This window comes from Dryobates pubescens, chromosome 19, assembly GCF_014839835.1.
Source record: "Dryobates pubescens isolate bDryPub1 chromosome 19, bDryPub1.pri, whole genome shotgun sequence".
NCBI lineage: Eukaryota > Metazoa > Chordata > Aves > Piciformes > Picidae > Dryobates > Dryobates pubescens.
The window spans coordinates 4,129,379-4,153,944 of record NC_071630.1 but is presented as its reverse complement, the minus strand read 5'-3'; positions in this window follow the sequence as shown (position 1 = coordinate 4,153,944).

Here is a 24,566-nt window from a genome sequence, read left to right as displayed (position 1 = left end):
CAGTGGCTGCCAGACTTCTGCTGGAACAAGGAAGGATGCATTGAGAAGCTGCTGTGTGTGAGCTTCCTCAGGCAGATTGCTTGGCACCAGCTTCAAGAGGCTAGATGTGGGTTCTAGCTGAAAATGAAGACTGATGAATTTGCATGGCTTTTGTGCCCTCCTGTCCTGCCCAGCTGTGGGATGCACTCTGGAAGCAGTCTGAGCAGGGTGACGAGGGAGGAGGGCAGAGGGGCAGGCAGCAGGGCAGGCAGCAGTGCCTTTCTGAAGGGGATGAAGGGCAGGGACATGGCTGTGCAGCTGCTCCCCCAACAACAACAGCGCCTGTGAGAGTGGGAAAATCTTTACTAGGTGCCAAAGGCACACAGGTAGGGCAGGCTTAGTGCAGTTGGTGTTGCCTGCCTCGTTCAGTGAGTAAACAGGAGAGTCAACCTCTGGAGCTGGCAGTCCAGCACCTCCGCCAGCATCAAAGGCCCTAAAAGAGGTGGTTTTGATGAAAGGTAGTGATGGATTGTGCTTTCTTGGAGTACAGAGTTGAAAAGAGAGATAGCAGGTGCTCCAAACCCACACCTGCTACAATTTACAGGCTTCCTAGCTCCACCTAACTGTGCCTCTCCCGAATTCCTGCAGTGGGGTTGGTTAAGATGTTAAATCCACGGTGCTGGGGGTGCTGCGGGTCTGCAGGCTCGTAGTGACTCAGCAGCAGCCTGCTAACCTCCGAGCTTTGCAAGTTAGTCTGCCCCGTGCTAACTATTCCTGCTTTAAGAGCTTTTGTTTGGGGCAGAGACCCGGCTGTTGGCAGCTGGGAGCAGCTCCCCAGTGAGCCCCAGAGCTGGCTCTACAGGCTGGGCGCTGGGCAGCAGGGCTGGCACTGGGCTTTGGCTGCCCGGGGCTGGCAGTGCTGCACTTCCTGCAGCAGAGACAAAGGAGGGCTTGGTGTTGGGCTTTGGGTGGCCTCTCCAGGGAGCTGAGCCAGCTGTCACAGCACTGATGGGGCTGCCTAGGAGCCCCATAAGGAGGCAGCTTGCTGAAGGTTTATCTTGCCTTTTCCTCTTCTACTGGGAAGATGAAAAAACTCTTGTGTCTGGTTAAAAATACCTGGTGCCCATGCCTGAGCAGCACCCTGGGTGTGTGGGGTGCTTACACTGGGGAAGTTGGTGTGGCAGAACAAGCAGTGGGCTGCACTTTGCATCTCTGAGCCTGGCTCAGTCTGGAGCTCTGGAGGGCACATCTCCAGTGCAGTGTCCATGCTTAATGTGTGTGTGGTTAGGAATAAGCCATGCTCACTTACCCCTGCTTCATTTACCAATTACATAAACAGCATTCATAATTATGATTTGTTTAGATTCTGTCTTGTGGGCTTTCCATGAGCACAAAGATTTAGAGAGGATTAGCAGGAGATGGGGAGGTTACTAGTGAGGCATCGCTGCAGGCTTGCTCTGGCTGTGCATCATTCCCCTTGGATTTGGTGTGCAGTGGCCACAGTCTGATTATGGACACAATGAGGAAGAATTAAGCTGGAAGAGGGCAGATTTAGACTGGAGATTGGGAAGGAGTTCTTTAGAGTGAGGGTGGGGAGACACTGGAACAGGCTGCCTGGGGAGGCTGTGGCTGCCTCCTCCCTGGAGGTGTTCAAGGCCAGGTCGGATGAGGTCTTGAGCAACCTGGCCTGGTGGGAGGTGTCTCTGCCCATGGCAGGGGTCTGAAGGGTCTGAAACTGGATAGTCTTTAAGGTCCCTTCCAACCCAACCCATCCTGTGAATCTCTGATTGATTGCCAGCCTGTTTGGATGGCCCTGATGATAACCTGCGAGGCAGTTTTGTTTCTGGGGAAAATAACTAAACTGGGGGCACCATAAGCTTGTCTCCACAAGCCGTGCTTGTGATGTGCCTGCCTTGAGAGCAGGCAGGAGTTCAGTGCCAGGCCTGAGCTGCTGTTAAATTCTGAATTTCAGTGTGTCTAAGCAGCGGTGATCAATAATTCCTCACATCTTCCTCCCTTTCTGATGTGCAGGATGCACTGAGCAGGGCTGAGAGGCACAGCTGTGAGGAACAGGCTGCTATTCATTCCTCTGGGAGACGCTGCCCTGCTTTGGTAAAATGAGTGGTTTTTTAAAGAAAAAAAAAATTGTGATTGCTCATAGAAGCCTGAAGAAGCTACAAACATAAATATTTTTGGTTCAGAACTGGAGAAAATTCAAACACCTTCAGCTTTCTGTAAAAGTGGACTTCTCCAGGAGAAACTCCCTCACGCTTCTCCCATTTCCTGTTCTGTAACCCTCCCCTTAGACATCCCCCAGGGAAATTCCCCAATGCCTTCACAAAAGAAAATTAGAAGGCATAATTTCAAGCAACTTTGATATTTACAAAGGGAATCAGCTCTCAGTTTGCAGAGGAAAATGTCATTCCTGCAGAACAGCAACCCAGACAGCTCTCTCTTAATGAATTTCAAGCTGGAGCAGCAGTGTGTGAGGCGCTGGCCGCAGCCCGGGCAGCAGGGTGCCCTGTGCAGTGCAGGGACTGGCAGGCAGCCTCTCTCTGTCTGCAGAAGTGACAAACCTGATGCAGTCCCTGGCCTCACTGAACTTGACAGAGTCCAGAGCTACCCTCTGCACATAGTATCATAGTAGTATCACAGTATCAGTCAGGGTTGGAAGGGACCACAGGGATCATCTAGTTCCAACCCCCTGCTTGGCTTTCTGGGCTGCAAGTGCACACTGAGAGCTCCTGTTGAGCTTCTCATCCACCAGCACCCCCAAGTCTCTCTCCTCAGGGCTGCTTTCCAGCCACTCACTGCTCAGCCTGGATTTGTGCCTGGGGTTGCCTCGACCCAGACGCAGGACCCTGCACTTGGTCTTGTTGAACCTCATGAGGTTGGCTTGTGCCCACCTCTCCAGCCTGTCAAGGTCCCTCTGGATGGCATCCCTTCCCTCCAGCCTGTCTGCTGCACCACTTGGAATTGTTTCCCTGAGTCAGCAATTCGCAGCGGGAACGCTGGCACCGAGCCCTGTACCCCAGTGCCTGTGGGCTGTCATCGGGGCAGGAGAGGACACAACTTGTGCCGAGTGGCACAACTGCTGGGCTGCCCCGCGGGCCCCTGAGGCCACTAAATGGTTAATTACTCAGTAAATAGCAGACATGGGGAAAGCAGAGGCTGGGAGGGCTCGCAGCCAGCAGAGTGGCAGCCCAGTGCCAGGACATCTCCCGGTCCAGTTGCTGTCGGGAGTCAGGCAGGGCAGGAGCCTGCTTTGCCCGTGGCACTCGAGCTCCTCTCAGGGAGCACTGCACTGAGACAAAGATATTCTCCTCTTGTGGGGGCAGTCGAGCCACTGACATTGTCTGACAAAATGTGTTTGGCTAGAGAAGTCCCTGCCTGCTCCTAACCAGGAGGCTGAGTTTGCCCTCTGTGTTCCAGGCTTACAGTTCTGGCTGGAGATCAGATGGTGAATTTTTACCACTGAGAGCAGCTCCCTACAAATCTGCTCAAGATTCTGGCAGTTTGCAGGACTCAGGGTGGGGGGATGGGTGGTGTGGTGGTGGGATGGTGAGAGGGGAAATAACAAAAATGGCTAAGGCCAGCTTTTCTGCTTGGTGCATAGGGAGTTCCAACACATAGAACTACATGTGGGTGAGTAACTCAGCACGCTTGGAACTTCATAGCTTGAGGTTGTAAAGCAAGGAGGCTTCCTGTGTAACCTTGGGGCTTTGCCTTTGGAGATGTCAGCTCTGGCAGTTTATCATGCACAGGGAAGGGAAAGGTGCACTGCTGCCTCAATCACACTGGCTGAAATAGCTCAAGTAGACTTCTGCTGGCTGGGCAAGGGTTCCATTACTAAAAGATCATCTGGTAATGGCCCTTGGAGTTAGTGGTGGGCACAGGGTGCATCTCAGATGCGAGTCAGCCCTTTGCAGTGCAGAGCAGTGCAGCATGAGTAAGCCAATTCATGAGCCAGGTTGTCAGCTTTGTGTGATGCCCCCCTCCTCATGGCATCTGCAGGGCTCTTCCCAAGAGGAACTCAGTTACCTGAGGAAGCTTTCCAACTCTCTGGGCTAGAGAAGGGAGGAAGGCAGGGCTTTAGGAGGGTGGGTTAGTAGAAGCCTTGAGGCGAGTCATGGGGTGGCCTCCAGTGTCTAACAGGACACTGGGGCCTGAACCACACCATGATCCGTAAGATTCTCTCAGAGTGCACCTAATGCTTTTCCTCTTCAGAAAGCTTTGGTTCTTTGAGCAAGGCAAAGACTTGTTCTAGATGATCAAGCTAAAGCTAATCCAAGTGAAACCCAGGATCCACATGTGCTGGAGATGTGAAGTGTCTCAGCACCTGCTGCTTGAGTCCCCTGAACCCACTCCATCTGAACCAAATTGCTTGTTAATGGAGACACTGCTGAATCGATCTAGGTGACTGCCTGGTTTTCTGCCTTTTTAGCACTGAGTAGGTCTCTTGATGAGAGTTAAAACAGTCTGAAGCTCTAAGGAGTGCCAGCCTCCAGAAGAGTGCCACAGAGGACAGCAGTGTTTGGATATGGTGACCATGAAGCTGGTAAGTGAAATGGCAAAGAAAAGCTGAGAGAACGCGCAGGATCTGTGCCACCAAGATTAGGAGGAACTGCATTTTGTCTTGAAAATACTTTTAATTAGAGCTGACTGTAGGACCTGATGTACTGAGAGGTTTGGACAGTGACTGACAGGTGGATAACTTGGGGTGAGAGTTCTGAGCTCTGGCTCCCAGGTTGCTCCTGGCAGTGGTAGGGAGCACATTGGATGAGTTATTAATTTTAGTTGTAAAAGTTCTCAGATTTCCACAAGCTCCTACCACCTTCTTCAGTTTCCTCCTGCTCACCATTCTATATTACTAAAAATATAGGAGCTGTAAGACTTTTTACACCTCCTGAGCTCTTATGGCATTTCTTAAACCACCCTACCGTGGTGAAACAAGCAGCTCCCCATTATTACACTCAAGATGCAAGGAAACCCCCAAAATCCCAGGCAGTCTTTCCCAACCACTGCTCAGCCAAGAGGGGAGGGATGAAGATTGTGCTAGAAATCCCTTAGCCTTACAAAGCTGGTGTGAGTTGAAGAAGTTGTTCCTGGGCAGCTCTCACAGATTGTGGTGCCCATGTCCAAACAGTCTCTTTGCACAGGGAATTTGAAAGAACAGAAGAGCTGAACAAAATCCTGCCCATGGAGCTCTGCTCAATGCATGCTTGGCTTGATAAGGGCTGCTGCAATAATTTGCTTCTGATTGAGACCTTTGTGGGTCTAACATTATAATGCTGTGGCTGGAGTTTTGGATTCAGGTGGAGACCCAATCCTAAAAATAAACCTAGGTTGCTAAGACAGAAACCCAAGGTCGGTGTAACTTGAGCACACAATTACAGATGTGCTCAGGTTCATTCAGCCAGCTCCTAGAGAGAATCAGTTGCTAGCACTTGCAGTGTTAATTTAAGGCTGGGAGCTGAACCTGCCAAGAGACAAATCAGGCTGATTTCCTGCAGCTCTCTGCTGCTCCAGAAGCCTTCTTCCAAATGAGTAGTTTTCTCCTACGGCTAATTCATTAATGGTACAGGGCTGTGTATCAGTGCCAGAGTCAGACGTGGGAGGTTCTCAGGCTGAATATTATCATTGTGGCTATAAGCAGCACAAAGAGAGGTGGTTGTGAATCGGGCTTGGGGGGGCGGGGGATCGGCTAGAAAGGAGTTTTGCTTGTTACAGTTGTGTCTAGATGGCTCAATACAGCTCCAGAGCAGCAGTGCCTATGCTGGGTCCCAGCAGCCCGCTGTGGCCAAGGGTGCTGCGTTTTCTTGGGTCTAGAGATGGGTCCCAGTGGCTGCAGTAGTATGCTGGTGGGCTGCAGCTACAGAGCCATGGCCAAGAGCCTTGCTTGACCTTTCTGGTGGTTTGCAGGAGTTTGAGGGTTTGGGGATGAAGATGAGGAGTTCCTTGCCCCTGCCTGCTCTTTAAGAAGCTGTCTTCTGCAGGCTTTGGAGTAGGCTCTGGGCGAAAGCAATCCCCAGGAAACAAGGCTGGACAATAAAAGGTGAGGTTGAATGGGATAGATGTCCAGCAAGGGAGCATTTTAAGTGCAATTACATAAGCTTGTCTGATCCTAAAATTTGATTAAGAACAAATAAAATTATATTGCTGGGCAGCCAGAGACTTCTCTGAGCACTTTAAGCCCTTGCCAGGGGCACTGTATGAATATTCAGTGTGCTGACCTCTCTGACAGCATTGCAATCACCTGAACATACAAATCATGGCTTGTTTTATCCTTGAAGGAGGATATGGCTTTCGTTCTATTTTCTCCTTGATTGACTGGCACACCCTCAACTCAGCTGCTGGGTGATCAACATCCCCTGATCCTTCTATGCTGATCTTGCTGTTCCTTTCTCATCACAGAACTGATTAGCTGAAGTCTGAAGCAGTTGTGTGAGCACCTGCCAAACTGGTTTCAGATTATCTGAGTGGATTTCTGTTGTTGTTTTTTTTTTTTCTTCCAAGAAAGGTCCCCTTCAGGGTGTCTGTATTGACCAGCTCTGCTTCCTGCCTCCTTCTGCAGAGCCAGGGATGCTGGGTTCCCACTGCTTCTTCATTCCTCGGCTCTGGACAAAGAAAGCCTTTGGTTTGTTCTGTCTTTGCACCCGAGCATTGAGCCAAATGACAACACTCAGTCACAGTTTCCATGTAGCTCTGTTTCCTGGGCAGCCACCTGTCCAGCTGCTCTCATTCAGACCCCTACCAGGTTTCTCTGGAGGGGCAGTGCCCCACACGGGCCAAGCTTTCCCGACAGAAGCCCTGTGGCTCCCCACAGCTTGCAGACTACCCCCCTGCATGCAGGTTTGTCTCGTTCAGAATGGTGGTGTTCTTGATTCCCACTCAGTGTAATTTACTCTAATTGCTAGATCCTTTTCTAAAGAACTTCCAACTAATCAATTTTCCTCCCTCCTGTATTTCTGCAGTGGGTATTTTTGCATGCTCTAATTGAAATGCACCCTATTGTTTGTGCTAGTTCCCCAGCTTGTTGGGACCATTTGCAATTCTGATCCTATCCTCCCACACATTTGCAGTCCCTTCTGGCTGGAGGTCATTTGCAAATGTACAGAGAATACTGAGTCCTACCTTGCAGGTCACTGTGACAGGGGGTTGAACAGAGGTGACTGAGGGCAAATCCCCAAGGAATGCCTTTGTTTGTGTGTCCTTCCATGCTGATGCTAACCAATCAATACCTTCTCCCCAGCCTGTCTCACTCGACCTCCCTGTGATGTTTAATACACATTTTGGAGCCAGAGCGTAGACAGAAACACCACGGGGAATGGTGGCAGAGGCTTGCCAGGTGAAGCACAGCATTTTCCCTTCCCCACTAGCTCTGCCAGCCACCTCGTTGCCACATGGAAGAATGTGGTTTGATACAGCTTCTAGGGGACAGATTCATGTGCACTGCTGTTCATCTCCTTCACATCCTCCATGGCCTTACAAATCACCTGGTTATGTGCTCCAGCATTCTTGGCTGCCCTTTTGTTCCTCACCCTGACATCCTCTCCCTCCTTCAGCACAGCCACTGACATTTTTTCCAGTTGTTCTGTGCCTCCTTCATGACTTTTTCAAGGTGAACTCCTAATGATGTCCTTAACTGCTTCCACATAACGACCTACAGGAACTAATTGGCTGAAGCAATCAGAAAAGTCTAACTCAAGTACCCTTGGGTCTGGGCTGTTGGGTTATTTTTTCCATTCCCTTAATGTAGATGGCCATAGTTCCTTCCATCATAGGTGTTAATTGTTAGCCATCTCCATGGTGTTGACCCTCTGATGGAGATTATCGCTCCAAAGCAAGCACCAAAATCCTCAGTGTTCACCTCTGCTGAGCAGCAGCATGAGGCTCCTGGTGCTCCTCTGATTAATAACTTGCTACATTTCATAGTTATGCCATGTTGTGTGATTTCACTGACCTCATTCCAGCCTACTTTGTGGCTTTTTAATGCCTGCCCTGGTGGCATTGAGCACTTTGTGAAGCCCAGGGAGTGTGGAGGGAAGAGCCTGTGGTGGGGCACCCCTGGCTGGCTTCCGTCCAGAGCCTCTCGTCAGTCACACAGAAGTAAATGTACCTTAAAGTCCCCTCCATCCCTTCTCTTAGGTCTCTGCTAAGTCTGTGCAGACTAATGAGATGCTGTGTCCCTCATTTCCCACTGAGGAGGCAGAAGGCAGCAGGCAGATGCCACAGGCAGCCCTTGTCTCTTTACCCAGCTGCTCTGTGGTGTCGCTGCCACAGGTAGCTGTGCATGGTGCAGCTCCAGGCCTGCAGCTGGCAGGAGGCTGCAGGCAATGAGAGTCCTCTGGACCCAGTGCTGGCTGTGGGACATGGAAGAGTTGTGTTCATTTGCACAAAAGGGCTTTTGCTAAGGATGCTTCCATTTGAATTTGATTTTGAACAGGACAAATTATTCCCCCTGCTGACTGCAGAACTCCTGCTGCTGGTGGTGCTCTCTGGTCAGCTCACCTGGCACCTGCAGCACCCCGCTGCTTCGCTGCTGCAGGCAGACCGGGGACTTTGGTTTCCTCCTGGAAGCCTGTATCTTTCTGAGGACTCAGCTGGTGCAGGAGGAAGCCTTTGTGGTGGATTTAAAGGAGACAATCTCACAGGCCTTGACATCTGCCTTTAGTTTCAGCCCTTGGCCTCTCACAACTGCACCCTTCCTCCAGTGTGCCAGTTCAGCCTGGTGCTCAGCTGCAGCTTCCTGCAACTCTCATGCTTGCTGCTTGCCCATTTTGAGATTTCTCTGCATCTGATAGCTCTGGTAACTGAGAACTGGATTGCTGAGGATTAGATAAATTTCTGTGTGAGGACAGGCTTAGAAGGTCCAGACTAGCTGGTTCTGAAGAAAACTAGGAGGAGTTGATGTATAAATCAGAACTTGAAGCCAAATTTCATCCTACTTGCTGGTTTAAAAAACAAAGGGGCATGAAGCTATTACACTGCATTCAAAGACAAGAATGTAGAGCTCACCCCTTTCTGAACACAGCTCATCTTGAGTGCACAGAACTCACTGCTCTTGGGTACCAACGTGCAGTGATGTTCATGGGAGAAGGAGGAAGGCCTTTGTTTACCTGGCTTCTGGGGATTTGTACTGGTAGAGAAGATCACAGAAGGAACATGCAGGGTGCATACTTAAGGTACTCCTGTAAATGTGTACTTATGCATTTGGCAAACTCTTAGGTCAGAGAGAAGGGCACACAGGAAGCTCACTACCCCCAGACCTAGGCCTTTTTGGGGGTCTGCTGGGTAAAGTACCATGGTGTAAAGCCCTGGAGGGACAAGGGGCCTGAGAAAGCACATCAATATTCAAGGGTCACCTCCTTCAAGCTCAGGGGCAATGCATCCCAATGAAGAGGAAGTCAGGCAGAAATGCCAGGAGGCTTGTATGGATGAACAGGCTGCTCCTGGACAAGGTCAAACACAAAAAGGAAGCTTACAGAGGGTGGAAACAAGGACAGGTAGCCAGGGAGGAATACAGAGGAATTGTCTGACCAGCCAGGCATCAGGTTAGGAAAGCTGAAGCCCTGGTGGAATTAAACCTGGCCAGGGATGCCGAGGGAAGCAGGAAAGCTTCTGTGGGTAAGTTGGTGATAAAAGGAAGGCTTCTCTGGAAGAAAATGGAAGAGCTGGTTACTCAGGGCAGGGGGAAAGCTGATGTACCTCATAGCTTTTGGGCCTCACTTCACCAGCGAGTGCTCCAGACACACCACCCCAGCTGCAAAGGCAGGGACTTGGAGAATGAAGAACTGCCCAGGGTAGGAGGTTAGCTTTGAAACCATCTAAAGAGGTGCACAAATCCGGGGGACTGCTGGTCAGGGCTGGGACTGCCCCATAGCCTGCACTTTGCCAGCGCTGCACCAGCACTGCCAGCCTGGGACAAAGCCCAGGTCTTGGCCATGGAGCAGCCACATCAGTAAGTTAGAGGAGATATTGTTGTAGCTCCTTGATGAATAGCTACAGCAAATAAGGGGCAGATGAGATGCTGTGATCAAAAGACAAATGGGTTACAGGCAGTGTGCTATGAAGAAAGCAATTCAGATAGCTTTATAAATCACACCAAGGAGTCTTGTGCCACACAGGTTGGCTGTGTGGAGAGGCTGATGGCAGGGATGGGCAGTGCCTGTGAGCTGAGGAGAGGGACACTGGTGAGAGAAGTCAGGTGTGGGAGGGATGGGCAGTACCTGTGAGCTGAGGAGAGGGACACTGGTGAGAGAGGTTAGGTGTAAAGAGAGCCTCCAGGATCACAGGAAATTGTGGATGTTTTATCAATACACCATGCAGAGCTGGTAGCTTAGGCAGACCTGGGCTCACACCTGTCCCTCTGCTTTAATCAATGACTTCAAGACCAGCAAAAGCCCTCAACTCCGGATGCTGTCAGAGGTCTTCGGAGCAGCCCCTGCATTGTGCTCCCCCTTGCTGTTGAAATGCTGCGTGCTTCTTGGCCCCTTTTGGTCTGAGCTCACACCTCGTGCTCAGGGGAAGCAGGGACAGGGATGTCATCCAGGGGCAAGCAAAAGGCTGTGCTGCAGCAGCCCCATCCACACGGCAGCAGAGGGCAAAGCTCGCTAGGATTCCTTTTTGCAGGGATGTGGAAGCAGCAAGCAGGAGCCAAGTGAGGGTGCTGTCAGGATTTGTGAAAGTCCCTCTGGAGCTGCTGTGTTTCATCCCTTTTTATAACCTTCCTGAGCTAAATGACACATTGATAAACTGTCCAGGATAAACAGTGCCTGCCAGACGCTGCCAGACAGTGGGGACTTCTTCAGTGATCCTTTCTTGCTGCTTAAGATCAAAAAGGTTTGTAACCACTGAGATGGGAGGGAGAGAAAGCTGCTTGGTATTGCCGCCAGTGTTTAAGTATCCCATTGTCTAGCTAAAGTGCTTTGACAGATGTGGTTTCAAGATGCATAAGTGTGGGGGGGAAAAAACCGACTCAAACCTATATAAACCTCATCAGCTGAGCACTGGAATTTAGATTTACTTCTTCCTGAATAGAGTCATTGTGTTGTAGCAGGAGGCAGTGAAAATGCACAGGCAGAGCAGCACAGAGATTTAAACCACTCTGTACCAGGTGGACTTGCGTGGAGTGAGCGGAATGCTAAGTGCCACTGGTGGCTGACAGTGAGACTGAGAGATCACTTGTTGGAGGAAGAAAGATGAGTAGGCCTTCTGTAAAAGTGTGAAGAATCTCTGATTGGGGGACACATGCTAGACAGTCCAAACATCCTTCATTGTGATTAAGCAATATCAAACACTAAAGCTGGATTGCTGCTGCCTCTGCTCCCTCTGTGTCATGGCAATTTAATCTGCGCCTCTGGCTCAGCAGTAGCTGGGGGATGACTTCTGGCATTTGGAATATGTTTCATCACTTGTTCCCCTTCTCTGATTTCTCTATTTGAAGTAGGAGCTATGTGTGGGAACAGTTGGTCTGAGCTTTGATCCGCTTCAGGATCTGACCCAGCATCACTGCAATGTCTGCCATGCAGGAGGGGAGGCTTTAAAAAGAGCATGGTCCAATCTTCACCACTTTGGAGCTGGGCTTTGATAAGCTTTGTGCTCCTGATTGATTTTCTGCACCCCACAAGCTCCCATGGGTAGTACCTGCTGTGCTAGGGTTTCAGAGGGGAATCTCCAGGGACCTTGCCTATTGCTGAAGTTCCAGCTCCTGATCTGGTGCCCTCCTTGCTTCCTGCAGAGGAAAGGTGACATGCAGGCATGCCATGCACACACCATTTTGAGCCTTTCTCAAGCAGTGCAGCCCTCCTGGCCCCCAGTGAATACAGCACCAGTACTGCTAAACCAGTGTTTGTAAAATGGCAGGCTTGGGCTGCCTGAGCCTGCCAGCACCATCCCTCCTTGTTGGCCAGCAAGTCCTGCTGGAGGGTTGGCCAGCCCTGGCTGCAGGGACGTGCTGCTGGTACGTGCATCTGGCTGAAAACTGTCCTGGGAGAGGCAGGCACAGCTCGTGGTTTGGCTGTGTTACCTCTGCTTGCACTTGAGCAGAGTTTGATCCTCAGCTCTGCAGTAGCAGTTAGGTTTCTGTGCTTTGCTGCGCCTGCTGTGTACTCAGGCCACCTACACACAAGCTCCTCAGGGCTTACTGCAATCCTCTTAGTTAGGGTTTTGTAGGGGGCTTGCTTTTTACCCCAAAACATATTTAAACAATTGGTAGCATCATGCTCTGCTTTGCTGAGCCAGTAGTGAAGGAACTGAACACAGCAGGAAAAACACAGCAAAGACATGGGGCCTTAGATGGGCACTGTCTCATCTTGCCAGCAAAGCCTTTGCTGAACTATCTTTGGTTCTGATTTCACGCAGAGCCATGTGAAAAATAAATGCCAAGTGTTCAGCGTCTTTACAGTTCAATGGGGAGGACACCCGAGGCCCTGGAATGTGTAACTGCACTGCATGCCTCTGGTCTGCAAGGCTGCTGCAGGCAAAAGGGAGTGGTCCAGATGGATGGACCCAGCACTGCCCCTGCCGTGCTCTGAGTCTCCCAGCTGCTAACCAAGAGGTGCTTGCTGCTGCTGTTTGTAACCAGGAAGGCTGAGGACTCCCTGAGGCTCTCATTCCTGTGCTCCTGCCCATCTGTAACTTCCAGTGCAGTGGCAGAGCATGAGCAAGGAAAAGGAGAAAACCTCTGCTGTCTATGAGCATTTCTGACACGTTGATTCACTAAACCCTCTGGTGAGGGCATCCCCTGGTCACTGGAGCAGCTCTGGAAGCTGCAAATAAAGAGGGCAAGGGGAAGGTGAATCCTTATACAGCTGACTCCAAATAAATCAGGAAGCTTGTCAGATCAATTATTTGCCAAACATGAATCATGGGATTTTCTGGCCTCTGCAGCAGTGTGCCAGAGAGCTCCATTTCACTTGTGTTGCCTTGGCTCACCACTGCATGTGGTCTTGGCCCTGAAATTCTGCAGGCCAAAGTGTTAAACTGCTCAGATTCTTTGCTCACTCTGAGTGCATGTTGCTGGACATCCAAAGGGATGTTTGCATCCATGAGTTTACTCCTCCAGTGCTCCATTTTACCTCCTGCCCTTTGCAGACCCTTCACAGCAAACTATTAGCTGAAGAATTCCTGTGAGTACCTCCCCATTCGCTCCCTGTAGTTGATGCCTCAAAGAGTTCTGTTCCATCATCTCCTTGCTACCCAATTTGATTTGGTTATTAGCCTGTAAATGTCCCTGAGATTTTGCAACCCCCTGCCCAGATGGACTGATGGCTCATTATTAATAGAAATAGCTTTTCAGAACCCATTTGTGTGTTTTGCTGGTAGATTCTGCCCTGTTCTTAAGAGTTCATGTCTGCTCTAATTTGAGAAAAGACTTTGAGCCTTAATTTTGTAGCCAAATACTGGGATGCTAACTGACAGCATCTCTTTGCTTTCCTTTCTGTTTTAATACACCCAGCATTTAAGGCTGAATCAGGCAAAAACTGACTCTGCAGCTGTTCTCTTCTGTGGAGGGAAAGTTTTGTCTGGTCACCAGTTTGGATACTGCAGGAGTACTGGAAAGCCATCTACCGTACTTCCCATGCCTCAAACAAGTGTGGTGGAGGACACAAGATCACTGAAAGGATGAGGTGTCAGGGAACAAGGGTGGCAAAGGGGCTGCAGGACGTGGGAAGAGAGGATATAGAGCTTTGGGAAGGAAGATCTGAGTGCAGGAGTAGAAAGGGGACCTTGAACAAATGGGAAATCTCTCTAATCCCCAGCACTGGCAGTATCATCTTCAGAGGCAGTTTCTTATTTCACTTGGCTTTCTCAGACTCATGTACATGTATTATTTGATGACTTAGGCAGAAATAAGTCTATTTTCAAAGCTAATCTTTGCATTACATATTGAATCCCTTTTAGATTCTCTTCTGCTTTAATGAAATCCTACATGAATGGCTTAAAAAAGAAATAACTTGCATCACAAATCAGACTGAAGCAGTTGCCTGGAAATGAGCATGAATTCAGCAGATACTGCCCCAACCAAAGGCATGGCAATGCTCAAGGAGAACTGTTGAAAGATCTCAGTAGGAGTGGAAGAGACATAAATGTGTTCTGCATCCTGTGGCAGTTTGGGCACCTTTGTTAGGGGCAACATTTCCATAGTATTTAAAGGAGATGTTCTGTCCCTCTGTGTTGTGATGCAGTCTCCAAGGTGAGAGTCAGTCCCACATAGGCACAGTACTGGCAGCAAGAGTTTGTGGCTCGTGTTTAAGGAAAAGAGTCATCCCTCTGTGGAGGAGATGTGGAACATAGGTGTAACTGAAGCCCTCTGTGACTGCTAAGCAAATGCATGGAAGTTCATGCCCCTGTGTGATGTGTCCTTGCCTGTCCAAAGGGTGTAGCAAACAGCTCTGCTGGGGGTTGCTTGTACAGGGAAAGGAGAAAAAACCAAGGGCATGATCCTGTCCTCACCCAGTCTTTCACTCCAGAGCACTGTTCTGTGCTGCAGTCCTCACCTGTGGAAGGGGAAGGTTGCCCAGCAGAGTGAAATGCTTGGGCCAGGACTGCACTTGCAGTGTACTTTGTCTTTGCTGGCTAAGCAGTGGTTTAGCCCTATAGGTTCAGGAGTTTGGGGCTGGTAAAAGGAATGAGCAGACAGAACAAGAACAGCAAACAAAGCAAACCTGGAGCCACTTTCTCTGCCATGACTCTGTTTTCTTCTCTCTGCTGGGCTGCACAAGTGCTGCCTTGTTGTCACAGCCAACCCATTCCTCCTGCTTGGTGCAGGACTGAGCCTCTCCCACTTGGCTGCAAGAGCAGCATGTTCCAAGTGAAGCCTTCATTTATTTCTTTATGTGACAAGTGGGAAGGTACTTGAGGAGACCAAGTATGTAGGATGAAATGGCAAGGTCTTCTTTTACATCACAGATGGAAGTGATTCACTCTCCTCCTTCACTTGGAAGATCCTCCTCATTGTGGATGTCCTAAGCAGTCTGTCCCCTTGCAGAGCATCCAGGCCTGTGTGCCCTGCGTTGTCATGGGTACCTGTGCTCAGCCATGACCTCCTTCAAACAGGGCCCAAACAATCAGAGAGAAAGAAAAATCTCCCCAGAGGAGCTGGATTTGTGCTTATGCTCCTCTGGGCCTCTGTAGCAGCTTGCTTGCGCAAAGGCAGTGATATGGAGCCAGATGCCAACATGGCTGCAGCTTGGGGGTGTGGGGGGATGCTTTGTCCCCAGAGGAGGGGGTCTCCTGCAGTAGACTTAGTGCATTGGTCTTGTGACCTTGCAGAAATGAAGGACCCTCAGCAAATTGTGGACTTAATCCTGCTTCCAGACCACTCCAGCATTGTTGATCGTGGCCAGAGGACCTGCTGACTGCCTTCCTGCTGGCTGCCACCTCCTCTTACTCTCCTAGGTGAAGGAGAAGCAGCAGTCTGGAAGTAAATCAACACAAAATATTCAAGCTTCCTGCCACCCCCAGTTCCACCTACACCCAGCCCATGGCCTGTGGGTTCCCAATTTGTGATGGAAAAGGGAGGCTGATCTTGGAATATGACAGCAGTGCAGAGGGAGGCAGGGGAGCTGCCAGCTGGCTCTGCTTTGCACCTTCTTCACTCTGCCGGGGAACACTTCGGCATTCCCCAGGCATTTCTTTCCCCCACCTCTGTGCTGTGGAAGGAGGCTGAACTTTTGGCCTCTTGATTCCATCTTCCCACAGGAGCAGTAAAAGGATGTGGTGTTGTGGAGGGGGAATAAAGAGCGTTCGTCTTGAGTGCCTGTGTGCAGAGGAGGAGAGAAAGCGGGGGCAGGGGTGCTGTGAAGGAGAAGCAACTCATGAAGAGCACAACCAGCAGAGCTGGCAACACCCCCTCACTGCCCACGGTGAGCAGCTCCTGCCTCTGAGAGTCTGGCTGGAGCTGCCTGAGATCCAGGAGAGAGCAGAAGCAGCTATTTATTGCCATGATCATAATCCTAGGCAGGATTACAGCCCGGATACAGGGACTGCTGGGGGTGTATCATTTGTCACCACACAAATCCACATGGCACTTTCTTTCCTAATTTTCTTTGTTCTCTTCCTCCTCTTGCAGAGAAAAACTGAAGCAATTGCACTGGGGCACGGTGGGCTACTAATCTCCACCCAGGGAGAAGTGCTGTGCTTTCAGGTCTGTGTTTCATCCTCCTCCTCTGTCCTTCTCCTGGCCTCTCTGCAGAGCTTCCCATTTTAACCACATTATTATTCCCTTTCCACACAGTATCTACCAGGAGTGTGATAGCATCACATTATGGGATTACTTGGGGTGCCTCTATGCCAGGGCTATTTACCAGGGACCAAAGACTGTAAACAGCCATTGCAGGACCTTAGCACAGGCTTTCTGGTTCAGGAAAATGCTCCTTTAATGACAATCTGCACCAATGTTGTATGGACAGCAGAATGGGAGTCAGAAACTTGTAGTTGGGAGCTCTCATTTTTCCAAGTTCAAGAGAGAATTCAGCACAGAAATCATGTCAGCAGGCAGCACTAGGAGCTGGCACCACTTCTACGAAGAAACCAAGTTTATGCATGTAATTTCCACATTCTGATAGGATTCTCAACCAGGCTTTTAAAGTAACAGCCCTGAAGCTTTTAAAGTAAAAGCCCTAAAGATGTATTGCCTCTTCCGAGGTCAAGTGAAGTGGTGTGCCTGCACCCAGGCATCGAGCAGGGTGGTGTGGTTCTGTCCTCTGCACAAGGAGGAAAAGGCCTCCTGCAGCCTTGCTCCCCAGCACTTTGTGTGCTCTGAACAGAAGCACTCTCCTGTCACTGCTGGAGGGAGGAGCTCAGATGAGGAGGTGCTGCAGGTTGGTTGTCATCTCCAACACCATCCTGCTGCACCTGAGGAAGGATTTGTGGCCTTACCCCCTGCCATGCAATCACCTCAGGCTCAGGTCAAAGCAACCAGCCCCAAACCCCACATGTCCTTTTGTCACTAAGTGCAGAGTTCTGTCCCTAGGGATGGTTTTTTTGCACAGCTCAGTTTGCTGCCCCTCTCCCAGAATGAAGGTGAGCTGCCCTGCAGGCAGGTCTCCTTCAGCCAGCCTGCCCAGGGAGTCATGCAGTGGCACCAGGAGAGCAGGGGCTGGCTGTGTGCAGCTGTACAAGCAGTTAGCTACCTGTGGTAATTTTGATGGGACCAAGCTGTGCCTGCTGGGTTTGCCCTCTGCAATCTGTGCAGCTTGTCACTGACATGGTATCAGAGATGGCTTCCTCCCTGGCATCATTACTTGTCCTTCAAGGCCAGGTTGGATGAGGTCTTGAGCATCCTGGGCTAGTGGAAGGTGCCTGTGGCAGGGGATTGGAACTGGATGATCCTTAAGGTCCCTTCCAAGCCAAACCATTCTGTGAATCTCTGCATCTATGACTCTGGCAAAGCACAGGTGGAGGGCAGCATTTGCTACCTTTGGATACAGATGTCTCAAGCACACTGCTTTGTTCATAGACAGCCAGACTTGGGTTTGGCTCTAAATACACTGCAAATGTGCAGGCAAATCAACTTCTGCTCAGAGCTGTATCTGAAGCATCAGACTGCAAACAGCCCTGTCTGCAGGGTTTGTGTTTCCTCAAGAGAGGAAGGCACAAACCTGCAGCCGAGGTAAGAATAATTAAATCCTTCTGTCTGCTGCTGTTTGGAGAGCTCTTCACTGCTGCTGCAGTGGCTGCAAGGACAAAGCTGCTTTTATTACAGAACACAGCTAAGTGGAAATAAAGATAGCTGCAAGTGCATGCGGTGTGTGGTGTGTGCCAGGGCTGGTCAGAAGAACAGCCTTAGTGTGAGGGTACACATTTCCCTGGCAGCCCCTGCTGCAGCTTTGGTGGTACCCCAACAGGGATTCCAGCCCCTGAGAACAAATCCCTTTTTCTATCCAAGAATCCTATTCAAATCAAAGCTGTAATGTAGACACAGAGGCATGATTTTAAATAATCTGTGTGGGCTGCAGCAAGAGTCTGCCCTTAATCACACATTGATCTCAGTCTTATTGTCACCCTTGCCCTGTTGTCTCTGGCAGAGCAGCAGCTGTCTCCACAGGGTCTGGGTTAAGCAGTGCAGCAGCACGAGGAGCTCCCCTGCTTTCCAAACTGGGAGTTTGTTTTAGGGGGGAGCATTGTGTTAAGCTCACATTTAAACAGAAAGCAGGGAAACAACACTCCAAACAAGGATCTGTTTCAGTCACCTAAGATTTGGGCTTGTTTGCAATTTTAAAACAAAAGCTCCTTGGGTGTTTTCAGCTCTATCTCCAAGGTGTTTTCAGGTCTTGGAGTGAATTGAGATGGTTCCTTTGAAGCAGGAGGCATCTTCTTGCTCTTTTCATTGTTCTGAGTGACGTATCAGGACAGAGGGACTCAGCACTGGGTGGGTTAGGAGCTCCCCAGGAGGCTGCTGTGGTGTTCCTGTGTGTGCCCACTGGGCAAGAGCGCTCTGATCCCAGCAGAGATGATCTGGAGCTCTCTCTTCTGGTCACTACCTCACCAAGCTACCACTGACCCCTGGAAATAGCCAAAGCAGTGCTGTGTGTTCAGGTGTACAGCCCTCCTTAGCTAGTGCAGGGAGATCCATGAGTGTGATCTTGTGCTCTGGACAGTTGCAGCAGTGGAGACGTTCCTGACTGCCCCCTCCAGCCTGTGTCCTTCACACAGCTGTGTCTCCTTGCTGCTTAGGAGGTTACACCAGAAACCACTGCCAGCTGAGATGCTGCTAAAACATTTCCAGCAGGTGGGAGTGATTTCAGAGGGATGGGCATCCAGACAGTGTGGTCAGGCAGATTGTCTCAGCATGGGGCCTAGTTTCTTGCTACAGAAGGCCTTGCAAGACAAGGCAAGGTCTGCCTGGGTCTCCCCAGGTTGTCCCTAGGAAAATGCCTTTCCATTGCATTTCCTTCTGACGAAGCAGTGCTGGCCAGAAGGCCAGGGGTTTCTTCACCCCCAAAAAGGGTGTTAACTTGTGTTTCCCACCTTCAGGAAGTTCATCTGAGGCATGGAAGATTGGATCTTATTTTAAATGGGCATTTGCCAGTCAGCTTTCTCTCAGCAGGTTCCATGTTTGTCCACATGGCAACAAATAAATGACTCTGAACTCCCAGAGCTTGCATGTGGGAGAGGAGCTGCTCTTGCTTCTACAGGAACCCTTGGTATAAGCTCCTGCACTGCTGTGCCACAAATGTGTCAGGAGGGTTCCCAGTTTAAGTGGAAGCTGAAGCCTAGCAGGAAACTTCCTTCTTTTTTTTTTGCCAATGGCAGGGGCAGGGAGGGGTTTGGAAATTGTGCAGCATTTTTGTGACAAACAGATCAAGATTCAGTGCTTCTTAGTCACTGCTGCATGTGAACAAGGGGACACTGTTTGGCAGATTGAAGTGTCTGATAAGTGGCATCTGCCTCCTGTTGGCTCTGAGAGCCGCTCCAGTGTTGCCTTTCTTTGGCTCTCACAGCACAGGTCTGTCACAGCAATGCCAGATCACACTGTGACCAATATTGATTGCTCCAGGACTACACAAGGTAGGAGCTGTTGCAAATTCTTTGATCACTGCATTTCTCCACAGCACATGCCCTGCTCTGAGGAGGCCTGGAAAACCCCCAGATAAAGAGTTGCAGTAAAAGCAGGCAGGCAAGGAGTCAGCCATGGCTCTGTACATGTGGCCGAGAGCAGCAATCTCACACCTGGCACGGGCAGGCTTCTGGGCTGATATCACCCAGCCCATCTGTTTATCAATATTGTGATTGCTCAGGAAGAAAACTGCCTTTTGAAACCCTCAGGTCTGATTCCCAGAGTTTTGTCAGCAGTTTCTGTATGACTGGCAGAACTTTGAAGGGAACAGCCAAGCTGAAAGCGTTAGCTCAGTCGTGGGACTTTACAGCCACTGCATCTGGATCCTTGTCCCTTGCCAGCCGGTGTGGCTGCTGAGCACTCCCATTCCAAAGAGGTCAGACAGTGTCTGTGTGCTTTGCTGTAGGTGTTGTGCTAACCTGAGCTAGCCTGCTCTTGGTGGGGAGCACAAATCCTGCAGGACACAGGGGTGACCCCTGGATTTGCCGGGTAGGTGCACCTGAGGCACTTCTGAGTGACTGGGGTGGGCTGCCTGTGTGCTCTCCTGCAGCTGGCTGTGCATGGAGCCATCCTCCTCAGCCTCCACTGCCTGTGTAGAACAACCTGGTGTAATGACAGCAGAGCTTTGACACTGGGTGTCTGAGAACAGCCTCAGTTACAGCTCTCTCTCTGCTTGCTCCTGGAAGAGTGGAAATATTTTTCCTGTGGGTGCTGGAGGGCTCTGTGACCTCTGAGCAGTGCCTCACACAACCAGCTGTCACTCCTCACTCCTTTTATCTCCATTATTCCTTAAGCAATCTGATTCTCTGCTTTTCATTTCATATGTACATTGGCTGGAAACCTGAACAGGGTCACACTGTGGAGCTTACCTGCTCCATGGGGCAGATTGCTCCAGCGCTCTTCAAACAATGTTCCTCCTTCTGTGGGTCCTTCTCTTGACTGAAAAGTCTTCTTGGACCTGCAATTACCATCTATTAACCCAAGAGTGCAAGGAGCCTGACACCTCTGCTGGGCTAGGAGTGGTCTGGATGCTTTCTATAATTTAATCTCCCCTGCAAAACCTGAGCTGCAGCTTCCCAGTCCCTTGCTCATCTCATTTCTGTACTGCAGAGTACAATGCAGAGATGGAGTTCAAGCGTTCAGCCACAGAACTTGTTTCTAAGCCCTTTCTGGGGTACCTGTTACTTGTGCTTTCTGCTTAACCCTTCCCTTATAAACCCTATCAGTTCCACCTGATGCTTTGAAATTCTCTTCTGATGGCCTTTTCTTTTCTGGTATTTATTTATTTAACAATAGAAATGTTTTTCCCTATCCTGGTAATAGAAGAAATTAGGCTCCAAGGGTCAACCAGAACGTTGGAGTGGTTGGAGTCTTTCAGTGAGCTTCACTTTGGTTTGGATCAGGTTTTGAGGGGGGAAGTTGGAAGTACCTGAGGTGACAGCTCCTCACCCTTGGTGTGCCTGTTTGAGCAACAGGCCAGGACTGAAGCAAGTGAGATAAAGCTGACTGCCTGTTCTCCTTGCAGTGCTGTGCAGAGACGTAGATGCTCAGGCTGATGCACCCTGTTTGATCTGGAGTCTTTCTGGGGTGCCTGGGACGCTTGGTGTTCCTGCAGCCTACCATTCTGCCACCTCCAGGCCAGTGAGCCCAACAATGTGTGCTTGGAGATTCCGGATCATGGGATCTTCTTAAAGTCTTTCACATTAAATAGTGATGAGCAGCTCGCTGCTATTTAACTTTTCTAACCTGAATCTATGTTTCTGTTTCATGGCCAGTCACTGCTGCCTGCACAGCCTGCAGCTCTCTGAGAGGAAATGCCTGGACCAGTGCTGCCTGCTTGTGGAACATCCCTGAGCCCCTTTCATCTGCCAGGTACCTGCCTCTGGACACCCACATGCTGCTTGCTGCTTTTTCCTGGGCTTCCTAAGGAAAGACCTATTGGTCATGTTGAAGCTTGGCTCAGAGTGCAGAGCTTCAGCCAGGGAAGCAGTGATATTTGTGTTCTGCTCCTCAGCAGCAGCTGGGGCTGCCTGTTTGAACAGAAAATGCTGTTTGTACCAAACTGCCTCCTGCACAGGGCTGGCTGGGAGCTATCGCTGCTACCAAAAGCTGGCAGGGATAGGGGCAGGCTGCCTGCTTCTGGGGCACTGCCAGGGTGTCTGTGCTGCTGGTCGGAGGCACAAGTCTGGGGAGAGGAAAGGGGAGAGCAGACCCCTAAATTGTGGTAGGTTTGAGCGTGCCTTTGACAGTGTAGAGATTAAAGGTCGTGTCTCTCTGTGCTCCTGCTGATTCTGCTGAAGTCATGAGAACCTCTCTGGGCCCCAGCTGGCTGCCCAGGCACAGCTAATTGCAGGACTGCACCCAGCTCTGCAATTGGAAATTGCCTTTAAGATGGTTAATCCGTTTTTGGAGGGCCCTTCATGTCAGTAGGAAGCTCCTGCCTTTGCTGAGTCTATTTTTCATGTGATCCTGGGTTGAGAAGAGAGCTTGTTAGGCTTCTGTTTGCGCTGTTCTCCCCATCAAGGCTGCTGATCACTGTTGCACAAGAAAAGGAAACACATCAGATGAAGAAACCCCGGGTTTTACAGTTGGCAAATGGCTGTGTTTTGTCTTTGTGTGATGTGTTGTCATTCATCACCTAACCGTGGGGAAATCACCGGCACTCTAACAATGTAAGAGGCCAATAAAAGAGAAAGTGATTTCAGTAAAACTGTAGCTAGGGATATGTAAAAGAGAAATGCCCCTGGGTAATCAAAATTACCTGTGCATAATGGCTGTGAGCCTAGCAAGCAGGGCTGCTGCGGCCAGCCAGCTGCGCCAGGACCTCCCTGCTCAGCGGGCTCAGGCTTGGGGAGATGATGGGGAAGAGAGTCAGGAAAGCAGGAGGTGAAGCCCAAAGCAGAGGACTGAAAAGCCAAGTGCTTGGTAAGTGCAGCGTGCCTGTCCCCATCCCTTCCCCTCTGTGTTGGAGCTGTCTCCTTTGATCTTGCCTTCCCGGTTATTACTGCTCCTGCTGCAGCGCTGGGGCTCAGTTCCAAGGTCAAGGCCTGCTCCTGCTGAACATCTCTGGTCTCCCTGCCCCGTCACTCAGGCTGTCTCATTAGAGCCGGGCGCTGTGCACTGACATGCCTCGCTCTCCTCAGGGCGCCGGGGGGCCCCTGCTTCTCTCCACCTAATAGCTGGATACACCGGCTGCTCTCAGCCCTTCGGAGCACTGCTGGCACAGCTGGAGGAGGCTTCTTGATGCACAGCTCTTTAATCTGCACTTGAGTTTGCTACGGCCCCGGCCGCGACCCATGCCCTAGCTGTGGGGCCGGATGTTCTGAGCAAGAAGGCAGAGGCTTTGCAGGAAGCTGCTCTTCTCAGCAAGGGCTGCTCGGACAGCCTGCAGCCTCAGCAAGCACAGCAGCTCCTGCTGGAGCTTGGAAGCGTGCTGCATGTTTTCATTTCAGAGCTGGCATTTTTGTTCATCGCACTTTTTAATCTTACTGACTCTCAGGCTACTGAGAAGCAGAAATCTAAGCATAGGGATGGGTCAGCAAGGGGTCAGGTAAGCGGGACAGTGTCCCTCCTCTCAGCCAGAGGTGATCAGGAGGGGGTTGGGACTGCCTTGGGCAATTGCCGGTCCAGCTGTCTGCCCAGCTCCTGACCAGCGAGAGGCACTGCTGATAAGAAATCACTGCAGAGGGAGGGGAGCGCTGTCAGCTGGCGCCAGGGTCCCTGAACCTTGACCCTGAAGACACAGGAGTCACCCAGAAGCAGAAAGTCAGAGCTCTCACAGCACCTAAACCCCTTTGTAGATAAACAACTCAAGACACAATCCCTCCTCTTCCCCTGCACATTACCCCAGCGACTATTATTAGGAGTCTCCTCCTTTTCCATGTGACATTCTCCATTTCAATGACCCAAAGGATTCTCAGTGCAGGCTAGGCCCTTCCCCACAGCAGCCACTGCTTTACTGCCTCCCTGCTGCCCACCACAGCACATTTAAACCTCTTGTCTCCATCTGTGTAGCCTGTTACAGCTCCTAGTGTGAGGAACTGCAAGGTTTCACTTCAAATCAGACTGTTGCTGAGTCAAGTCCTTTGTATCTCCTTTTTCTGGTTTTCCAAGGGTTTAGCTAATCCTGTTGGCACTAGCCAAAACCAGGGTGAATGAATCCACCAGGAGTTCTGTGTCATAGCTGGCTGCCTCTGGTACCAAGCTAGGGAGTTTAAAAGTAGCTGGGGTGCCAGTGTGCTCCAGCACAGTCATGTCTGTGCCTGCAGCTGACACAGGCCCAAGGAGTCTAAATTAGCAACAACTCTGCTGATTCTGTTCCAGCTGTGCCAGCTGTTTATGTAGATAGCCAAACAGCGAACACCCACAGAGCTGTTAACTCTGCAAATCTTCAGTAAGCATTTCCTAAACTGATGCTGACAGATTTCTGAGGAGCCCTTAATCTCTGTACAATCCACTGGCTGTTGTCAGAGCACCATTACTCAGCCTGTCACTGCCTGCTTTGTGGGGAGACTCCCAGCCCTGCTTCCCCTGCTTCCTGCGGGAGAGTGAATGCAGGAGAGCCTTGCCCTGCATGCTGGGCTGCTGCGTGGTACCTAAGGTGTGACTGCAGAAAGGAGCCTGAGCCCGGAGAGGTTTCTCCTTCTCTGTTGTTTATGTCTTTGGGAACAAGTGACAATGGCCCCTTCCAGCCTCGGAAAGCAGCAGATGTTGCTGCTCTCCTGCCACACAGGGCAGGGTGGCAGCACGAGTGGGTGCTGCACAGTTAGGACATGCCATCAGTAGGAAGCAGAACACACAATGCCAGGTCCTAGAGTGAGCACTCCTGTGCCCTGTTTAATACTGGAAGTGCTCTGGTTTATGCCTGGACTGAAGGGCAGTGCAGCAGAAGAGGTTTTGTGTGTTGGCAAATAATCATTTGTTGAACTCCTGTCTGCATTCATGGCTGTGAAGCTAAAAGCAGACAATGATGTTGGAATTTAGAGGGTGGTGATTGTGGACATCATTGTTGTAGTTGCCCAGG